We start from the raw sequence: 9,849 nt of genomic DNA, 5'->3' as shown, positions 1-9,849 counted from the left end.
TTATTACGACAGAAGAGAAGCTAAATTCAAAAGGGTTCTAGAATGGGAACTTGCTTTCTGGTTTTTATATACATTCGCGGGGACTTACTTTAAGCCAAACAAAACCCGCAAAGCAAAGAGCATAATGATGAGTTTTTTTTTTTTTTTTTGTACGCATGCATATTTACCTCTGCTGGCTTCAGCGTCTTGAAACGAACGCGTGGACACAGGAGAAAGAAATTACGGGGTATGCTAGAATTTTTTTTAAGAATGTGAAGGCAAAAGCCTATATAGTTCGACCCACAGCGATGTGAAATGAAGCTCTGAGCCCACGCGGCGATGTATTGACCCTTTTCGCGGCGATCCCGTGGGCGCTGCCATGTTTGATCACGTGGTGACGCGTCCATTGCTTGCCTCAACTGCCTCCGTGGCCTCCGTGTTTACAATGGATGTCTATGACGCCGGTGCGGCTAAGAAACCTCTGTTTTGGGAGATATTGTAGACGTTGACTGGGTGGACGTCACGAAGCTTTGGCCACAGCTTCAAAGAACATGTAAAAGAGCTTTCGGAGATGATTAAGCTACGTCCAAATGGCGCGAGCAGCGTATATGGTGCTTGCTCTAAAAGCGGGGCTAAATATGAATTTTCCGCTCATGAAATGAATCAGGATTAGTGTGTTTTGCTCTTCATTCTTTATTTGGCAAATATTTTGAAGCAGCGGCTTGTCATATTTTTGACTCAGTAAAGTTTCTCGGTGCGGTCACTATTTGATTATTTTCTGCCTAATCGCTCACGGTTGTGCTCAGTTTCGTTAGGTTTGTTCTTGCTGCGCACAAGGCTTTAAACGTAGCTGTTCTGTACACTGTAATACTTTGTAGCAGATATGTATTATCGGTAGTAACTCGCTTACTCTCGTGGACCGTCACGAAACATTCAGCTTCAACCATTCGTGCGCTATCGGTGTAGTCAGCCATTTATTGTGCGTATAAAGTGCACGTATATTTAAGTGTGAGCCCATTCACTTATTCTTGACACATTGGCGGAATAGGGGCGTAAGTTTCCGCGTCGGTTGGGTTAGATGGGTGTAGATACTGTGCGCAAAACCGACTATGACAGGAAGCGGCGCTACTGCCTTTATCATTTATCGCGCAGTTTTAACGTGTCTGGCTTATTTAGAAGCTGCAAAACAAATTTGTGAACCCTCGTGTTTTTTTTTTTTTTTTTCATGCGGGATATATTAGGTTCGCCTGGTGTCCTTATGCAACTTCTTTATGTTTGGTGACTATAAGGACAAGGTACAACATGCTTCCTTACACAAATCAAGACACGTTTTCCGACGAGCACCCCTGCTTTGAAAAATGGAATGTGCCGCTCCGGCCACCAGTCACGTGTGCTAATCTTTTCCGCTGGGACTGTTCATATTTGCACATAACATACGGATACCGGGACACTGTATTATTCCAAGCAACATGGTAGCCGATGCAGTAGCATGACGAACACGTTGCAAGGCTGCTATGATTTCCCTCCCAATCTCAGGAAGTGAACTGAGCTGCATCTTAAAAGCAACATTATTCAACTTATGCAAAAGACGTGGTTTTGTCACGTAATACCCCACAATTGTTAGGTTGGGATATAGGTAGTGAATCCGGGATTTTCATATAAACTGGGAGTATTCAAAACGCGCTTCATGCCTACTTTTCACCGTCTGTTACAAAACCATAATAATATAAGTAGACCCAAATGGTGTCGGTTTTCACAAAGCTGACAGCAATATTAAGACACTGTCGTACAGTTCCGCACGAATCTGAGCTTATACCCTGAATGAATGTTTCACGTAACTTATTGCAGCACATGGTGTGTTAATGCACCGGTAGCGAGCCGCAGGAGTCCCCGATGAACGTGGCAGACTGTACAGTGTTGTACGTAACGGCGTTCCTGGAACTAGTTGCTTTTGGGAGGAACGGAGGAACGCCGCCGTTCCGTTAAGGGTCAGTGGAACTGTAACTCGTTAGGTTTACGAAGGAACGGCAGAAGGAACGACGTTCCTTCTGTAAACGTTCCACGGCACTGAACAGACGCACGCACGTACACAGCACACCATGCAGGACGGATGGCCGACCACGTGAGGCGCAAAGAACTACCGCTTGCGTGTCATGTGACTATGGTGCATTTTTAAGCATTGAATAAATCTCCGTTGTCGGCGACCTTCAAGTAACCTTGAGCCAAGAGTCAAAGCCCTTATCCGGGCACTCAAACGAGAACATTCGGGCATTCTTGCGAGGACAAAACGAGGTCATCCGAGCAACCAGTCAAAAGTTAACATGCGGTTTCTGGCCTCAAACCCTTTGTACAGGACCGCATTACTTACGCTAGTTACTGCGCAAACAAGTTACAAAACATATTGCTTCCTAGTTCCTCTTAATGTTTGTTCACAATCTCACTGAAGCTGTAACTTCTGGTACGCTGAAATCTTATTTGTCATTTCCAGTAGCGACGTTCGAAAGGCAGATACAGGGCACCGTACACTTAATTGTCATCCTTTGGAACTGAGAAAGGGTTGCCTGTGCTCTTTTGAACGCCAGCGGTCCGTGAGTTCCGCGGCGTGGGTTTTGCGTCGCCTCGAAAGATGACGCCACGCTGTGTGGCGCCTCCTTCAGGCGCTTTTCTTATAGCTGGGCAGTGGACTGTGTCTCCCCGGCGTATTTCGCTGCCTGTCGTACTACCTTCAGTCGGTTTTCTTCTTCTAGCTGGGCAGCGCGTACAGTATTGCGTGCTGCAGTGCGGTGCGGTGGGTTGTGCCATTGCGAACATGCACTACACCCATTTTAAGATTTTGGCAAGTATCATCCACAACCAATCTGCTTTGCCGGTAGCCATGTCATGCTTACATCTCTCGATTACGGAAGAGCCAACCATTTTTTTTTCGCGAGTTCTCCGTTATGTTTTTTATGACTAGGCTTAAAGATTGTCATGTGACGCTCTCTCCTGCAGTTTCTTTCCTCCATGCAGGCATGCACCGATGACGTCAGGATCGTAGTGCAACTCGAGGGCTTTCGCGCCGGATGGAAAATTTCCTGCCCTCACATGACTCACATTCGTCATGACGCTATGAAGAATGCTGGTTTTCACTTCAAGGCGCCCGCCAGGGGCACAGTGCCATATGTGTTGCACTTGTAATAGACGAGCACCAAAGTTGCAGTTAGAAATGTCTGGAGTATGTCAGGTGCTCCCTGAAAAAAATATTCTAGAAGTGTTTCTTTGGATTCTTTTTATCTCCAGATAATCTGCTGCCGGTGATGTTCAAATTCTTATAATATACGTAGTTCGATGCGAGTATTCAATTGCTCACTTTATTTCGCCTCAGGATTATCCGACACTATATTTTAATTTAAAAAACCAAATCTAATGTTAGTGTAACGACAGTTCAAGTGTTCGAAGTATAACTGGAACGCGTTCCTTTCACGTTAAAGGGGCCGTGAACCACTTTTTATCGACGTAGAGAAATACATTTGAAGTGAAATTAGGCTATTTCAGAAATACTGTGCCGCAAAAGGTACTTCAATGCGTTCAGCAGAAGCGGAGCTATTGGCAATCAAACACGGCCTCCGCAGTGCTCCCCTTCCTCTCTCAATGCCTTGCACTGCGGAGGCTACGGCGGAGTGGGGCGGGGCCACAACACTCTACCTTCAAAATGTCACCGTGGCGCGCAGTTCACATTTCATTTTGGATGTTAATGTAGACGCCACGACTTCCGATTTTGGTGCCTACGGCGCGCTAAACGTAAGACAAACGCCGTTTTCCACAGCGAGCCGCCAATGGACTCGTGGCGGCACCCCGCGGCGGCCGTGGTGTAGCCGACCGCAGCGACCAATAGCAGCCACGTATTCGAATGTGCTTTATTACGTAATAAAGCACACAGAAGAGAGTGAGGATCATCGCTTCTGTTGAAACGAGCGCGTTTGAGTGAAAGGTGACTTCGCACTCCGCTTGCGAGCTTCACACACCGCGTACGCCAGCAAAACTTGGCTGAGATATTCACAGCAGCGTATGCTACCCGCGGACTGTTATTTCACCAAGCCCGAGGGGTGGTTTAGGGCCCCTTTAAATTAACTTGAAACGGGAAATCGTTTCAAGATTGGGAAGGAAAGAAGAAAGAGCTTTCGTTCCTGTTTTAGAGGTACGTGTACAACACTGGGTAGACATGGCAGTCTCGAACCGCAGGGCGCGATGGCTGGCGGCCCTGCTCAGCCACGACCTCGCCGATCAACCGTGGGCAGTCCGAGTCCGAGGACTCGCGGCCGTCACCTAGGCCAGTGGCTCCACGCCGCCTAAATCGCCGGGCATCTTCAATATAGTTTTCATGCACTCTCTATTGTGAGTTTATTACGAAAAAAATAATGAAGGCAAGGTGTACACTAGGGAATCAGTAGGTTGAGCCTCGCATTCTTTTTATTTATTTCAAACACTGCAGCTCCATTCAGAGCTGTTGCAAGATTCCCTTGTCGCAGCAAATACAGCACGGATAAGGCAGCATCGCCACAGAAAATAAATCACTTAACCTTGCACTCGGCCGCGGAACGATTGAAACAGCGAAGCTGGGCGATCGTAGCCCAGCATTTTCCGGATGTGCGCGCGAACTTTTCATCTGATTACTCATGATGCTAATTTCTTTTCGCGCGTCTCGGACTTACGGTCGTCACTGCGCGTTGCATAGCGCAGCTTGCAACACCGACACCGCGTTCCAGTAGACCCGCTCCGCGAATGCGTCTCTCTCTCTCGCTCTCATAGCGCGCAAAACTCATAGCGCACCTCGCAGAGCACGAGCGTACGAACGCACCAGCTGTGGACGAAGACGACGACGCTCGAACGCAATCATATGGTTCGCAGAAATGCATGCTGGGCATTTGTGGCTGTAAAAAAAAAAAAAAGTGGCTGTATAGCCTAGTGGTTACGACGCGCGCTTTGGGACCGGGGTTAGGCACGGGTTCGAATCCCGCCTCTGCAAGAAAGTTTATTTTATTTTCTTTCTTTATAGTTTCTTGATATGCACCACAAATTACGGCTGGCTTAAACAGCTTCGCTGTTAAAAGTCGTAGGCTCGTTTGAGCGGTGAACTACATTTTATGCGTACCCGCCGGGGTGGCTCAGTCAGCTAAGGCGTGTTGCGCTGCTGAGCACGAGGTAGCGGGATCGAATCCCGGCCAAGGTCGACCCAAATGGTCGCGAAGCTTCCGGCGAAAAACGGTTCAGAACGAATTGTCACCAACATCAGCAAGGGTGGTTATGAGAGCAACTATGGAGCAGCGATTGAAGCGCGACTATGTTTGGAGAGAACAAACATTGCGAAAGAAAAAGACGTTTTTTTTAGTTAGATACCCAGTAAGATTCATTTAACGAAAATAAATTTCCTAATCAATGTTATATACGCCCCTCATGGCGAGAAAAGAACTCTATTTTAGTTGATCGTTACCAATAAATACCTTTTTCCAGCGCCCACCGATAGCGGCGGGCGTTGACGCCGCTATCACTTGTAATGCAATGCAATGCAGCTCTTTCCTCCTCAATTCTCGGGTTTCTCCCCTCCTCGGGCCGGCGCGGTGCGCACGGCACGCTGAACTGTCCTTTGGCTCGCTGCAGCCGCATTGGCACCAATGCGCGCGCTTGTTTATTGGGAACTTTGAAGCGTTATATGGTAATTCATCACTTGAAAAACTGTCGTGACGATAGTACGCTTCCGATAGAACGTCGTGAGAATTTCTTTTTTTTTTTTGTTGTTGAAGACGCTTCGGTAAAAAAAGCTGGAAGCGCTTCGAGAAAATTATTACCAAGCAGTGGCTGAGCAGTTTGCCTCTCCGTCACTACTTGGGCTGTCTGTAAAGCGGAGGTGTATTGAACGCACATAATGTAAGCAGCGTGGAATATACACGAGAATTTGTTTCATAATCGTGGCTTTTAAAAAGCTTAAAGAAGGTCCCCCAAGAAGAAATGTGATAGTTTTTTTAAAGTGAATTCACCGAAATGAGTGGGCCAAGAGCCTTTGTACCAATGCCACTGAGCAAAATACATGCTTTGTTTGCGAAAGAGCCAATATAGAACTTAACGCGCGCGCCTGCATTTTCGTGACGATGAAACGACGAGAATTGTATTCCATCACCTCTGGGGCTACCCTAAATCTAAAAAAAAAAAAGAAAAAGCTGATTGCTCACACGGAAACTTCTAAGAATATGGCACTTGATTATGGAATTCAAGATGCAGAGTTTATCAGAATTCAGGGAGATTATGAAAAGAACGGGGCTTGTACTTTATAAGCATCCGCGAACAATAGATGCCAGATACGTAACTTCGCTTCCGTGCGTATGCTCTATTTACTTCACGGCGGCTGCCAAGATATCATTGAGCGGTTCGACTTATTTTTACTTTCGCAGGGGTTTTCGTTCCTTAGGCGGCCGATGCGAGGACAAAGTAGGAACTGCGTTGGGCTCCAATTTTTTCTTTCCATAGGCTTCAAATACATTTGGCTCAAAGTGATCGTTCGTAAAATGGAGCTAAATGACAGTGATCTCTGAGTACACGGGTGGTAAGAAGCAAATTTCTTCCATTTTAATTAGTTTGCACTCTTGGAAAGGGAAGGCGGCACAAGAATGCACATTTGTATTATACATGTAACTAAAAGAAACACCACTTATCTACGTATATATTGCGGTTCATGCCTTCGCAACATAAAGTGTACGTGAACAAAAAGATGCACGCCGTATTGAAACTTTGCAAAGATACAATAAGCATGCAACAAGAGTAAAAAGTTCCTTGGCTTCACAAGTATCAGGCCCAAGGATCACACACACGCGCGCGCGCGCGCGCGCGAACACACATACATGCACACGCATACACGCACGCACGCACATAACTACAAAATAGGAGTTCCAGGCATTAACTCATAAATTACATATATTTGAAAACTAACGCACGCGCGAAAATACAAAAAGCTTTGTCACGGCTCGAAGAGTCAGCGAAAATTTCAGTGACTCAAAAAAAAGCACTATATGCACAGTTATCGGTGCTCTGTATTGAACTGAACGAAGAGTCCGGCGATGCAAACAGCATTAAAGTCTCCATGCAACTTCACCCACAAATATGAGGAAAGCTCTAACGCTCACCTCGCAAAGAACGGCGTGCTTAGAAGGGGCGAAATCCCTTCTCCCGATGTTATGGAGTCACTGCATCCGGCGCACGACATTCCGTTCAGCTCGGGGGATAGAACATAAGGCTCGCCCTTTCTCTGACCTGCTGCTGCATTGAAACGCGCAGCAGCAAGGCATTTTCACGGAGAACGAAGCTCAGATTCCTACGGAAGGATGGAAAAACTTGGGAAACACACGTTCGCAGCGGCACGGCGACCACCACTTGGACAGAGCATGGCGGGCGGGAGGAACTGAAGGCGCGCGAAAGCAAGTTTCGCGCCGTGTTCGTGACGTCATGGTCACCTGACGGGTTAGTATCGCGCGCCGAAGCCATTCAAAGAGGGGGAGAAAAAGAGGAGGTTGACCGCGCTGGCGAGGGCGTTGCGGCGTAGATCAAAGCGTGTCGCTACTTTCTAACAAGGGGTTTTATGAACCGCCGATGAACCGCCATGTTTTGAACGTATGGGCTTCTATGGAAGCTTCACTACCAGGTGTATTTACCTTGTCCCGGCCGCGGCGACCTCATTTCGATGAAAGCGAAATGCAAAAACGCCCGTGCGCTTGCGTTGTAGTGCGCGTTAAAGAACCCCAGGTGGTCAAAATTAATCCGGAGCCCTCCACTACGGCGTGCCTTATAATCAGAACCGGTTTTGGCACGTAAAACCCCAGAATGAAGAAAGAAGACATTTTATGCGTAAGTGTCAAATGACCCATTGAGCGAAATGCAGCTCCACTAACGTGAAACCTGGGGAGGTGCGAAGCATGCAGTGATGCACTGCTAATGGGCTCATACTGCCTAAAGCAATGGTTCATAACCGCGTAATGCGGCCTCCCGATTACGACGACAGAAGAGCTGGAATGATGAGCGGCAACGCAGACAGCTGTGGAAGACGACGAACGCGGGAGCGCTCGGCACGCGCTCGTGCCGAGCGCGTGCCGCTTGCTTACCTTGACGACGACTGGAGACGGGAGCGCGTGCCGCTTGCTTACCTTGACGACGACTGGAGACGGTAGCGCGTGCCGCTTGCTTACCTTGACGACGACTGGAGACGGTAGCGCGTGCCGCTTGCTTACCTTGACGACGACTGGAGACGGGAGCGCGTGCCGCTTGCTTACCTTGACGACGACTGGAGACGGGAGCGCGTGCCGCTTGCTTACCTTGACGACGACTGGAGACGGGAGCGCGTGCCGCTTGCTTACCTTGACGACGACAGGAGACGGGAGCGCGTGCCGCTTGCTTACCTTGACGACGACTGGAGACGGGAGCGCGTGCCGCTTGCTTACCTTGACGACGACAGGAGACGGGAGCGCGTGCCGCTTGCTTACCTTGACGACGACTGGAGACGGGAGCGCGTGCCGCTTGCTTACCTTGACGACGACAGGAGACGGGAGCGCGTGCCGCTTGCTTACCTTGACGACGACTGGAGACGGGAGCGCGTGCCGCTTGCTTACCTTGACGACGACTGGAGACGGGAGCGCGTGCCGCTTGCTTACCTTGACGACGACTGGAGACGGGAGCGCGTGCCGCTTGCTTACCTTGACGACGACTGGAGACGGGAGCGCGTGCCGCTTGCTTACCTTGACGACGACTGGAGACGGGAGCGCGTGCCGCTTGCTTACCTTGACGACGACTGGAGACGGGAGCGCGTGCCGCTTGCTTACCTTGACGACGACAGGAGACGGGAGCGCGTGCCGCTTGCTTACCTTGACGACGACTGGAGACGGGAGCGCGTGCCGCTTGCTTACCTTGACGACGACTGGAGACGGGAGCGCGTGCCGCTTGCTTACCTTGACGACGACTGGAGACGGGAGCGCGTGCCGCTTGCTTACCTTGACGACGACATGGAGACGGGAGCGCGTGCCGCTTGCTTACCTTGACGACGACTGGAGACGGGAGCGCGTGCCGCTTGCTTACCTTGACGACGACTGGAGACGGAGCGCGTGCCGCTTGCTTACCTTGACGACGACTGGAGACGGGAGCGCGTGCCGCTTGCTTACCTTGACGACGACTGGAGACGGGAGCGCGTGCCGCTTGCTTACCTTGACGACGACGGAGACGGGAGCGCGTGCCGCTTGCTTACCTTGACGACGACTGGAGACGGGAGCGCGTGCCGCTTGCTTACCTTGACGACGACTGGAGACGGGAGCGCGTGCCGCTTGCTTACCTTGACGACAGGAGACGGGAGCGCGTGCCGCTTGCTTACCTTGACGACGACTGGAGACGGGAGCGCGTGCCGCTTGCTTACCTTGACGACGACTGGAGACGGGAGCGCGTGCCGCTTGCTTACCTTGACGACGACTGGAGACGGGAGCGCGTGCCGCTTGCTTACCTTGACGACGACGGAGACGGGAGCGCGTGCCGCTTGCTTACCTTGACGACGACTGGAGACGGGAGCGCGTGCCGCTTGCTTACCTTGACGACGACAGGAGACGGGAGCGCGTGCCGCTTGCTTACCTTGACGACGACTGGAGACGGGAGCGCGTGCCGCTTGCTTACCTTGACGACGACTGGAGACGGGAGCGCGTGCCGCTTGCTTACCTTGACGACGACTGGAGACGGGAGCGCGTGCCGCTTGCTTACCTTGACGACGACTGGAGACGGGAGCGCGTGCCGCTTGCTTACCTTGACGACGACTGGAGACGGGAGCGCGTGCCGCTTGCTTACCTTGACGACGACAGGAGACGGGAGCGC

The sequence above is a fragment of the Dermacentor silvarum genome, chromosome 1, assembly GCF_013339745.2.
Source record: "Dermacentor silvarum isolate Dsil-2018 chromosome 1, BIME_Dsil_1.4, whole genome shotgun sequence".
Lineage (NCBI taxonomy): Eukaryota > Metazoa > Arthropoda > Arachnida > Ixodida > Ixodidae > Dermacentor > Dermacentor silvarum.
The sequence above is the reverse complement of the archived record's forward strand: the minus strand, read 5'-3'. Positions refer to the sequence as shown.